Below are 983 nucleotides of genomic sequence, written 5' to 3'. Positions count from 1 at the left end.
CAAGTAATTATATATATATATATATATATATATATATATATATATATATATATATTAATTTTAACCCTAACTATCTCCAATCAAAAGTCAATAATTAATCTCTCAAAATGCTAAGATTCATTTACGTGACATACATCTTGCAACAAATACTTATATACACACAAATATGAGATCAAACCTTTAATCATATATTTAGTATATGAATCTTCGACATCAGTTGCACAATAATATATGATATGTTGATTATATAATCTACCATCAAGATGACATCCCCCTAATTACCTTTATACCAATAATTTTAGCATTTCATTGTCATCATATATAATTCTCATAAAAATAAATAAAAACCAAAAAGGAAATTGATAACTAAATCCATAATGTCCACATGGTCGTGTTAGGCACGGCAATGATCAATGTCACATGTAGTATCATAACAACAAAGCCTCATCTGTAATGGTAACCATTTGCTACAAAGTGGTTGGTGTAATAATAATAATAGTTTATTAAAAAATATACCAACCCATTGTAGTTGAACTAGTAACATCACATGTAATGAAGGTGTAAGTGTTACAGAAATTGATGCATTGTGTATCAATATTATTCCTTGGTCAGATTAATTGCGGCGGATTCAGAAAATGAATGTGACTAGAGTGCATGAATTTGCTAATTTAGAAACATATATATTATTTTGTGTTGTATAGAGAACATTATAATGTTGTTTAATATATGTAGTATACCCTAGTTAGTCCGATAAGGTTTGGATGTTACCGATATCACATTGGGATTAGCAAAATCAGAGTGAGTCACCGTAATTTTTTAAAAGAAACGGTTTAGTTTATATAAAAAATCACAGTGAGCCATCGTGATTTTGCTAACCTGACCGCGAAACCAAACATGCGCTAATCAGTAAAATGACAATTCAGTTCTTGTGTTGCTAAATAAAATGCAACCATGTAACACATAATGCTCTAACAAGTGTATAA

The sequence above is a fragment of the Cicer arietinum genome, chromosome 6 (assembly GCF_000331145.2).
Source record: "Cicer arietinum cultivar CDC Frontier isolate Library 1 chromosome 6, Cicar.CDCFrontier_v2.0, whole genome shotgun sequence".
NCBI classification, from domain to species: domain Eukaryota; kingdom Viridiplantae; phylum Streptophyta; class Magnoliopsida; order Fabales; family Fabaceae; genus Cicer; species Cicer arietinum.
The sequence above is the reverse complement of the archived record's forward strand: the minus strand, read 5'-3'. Positions refer to the sequence as shown.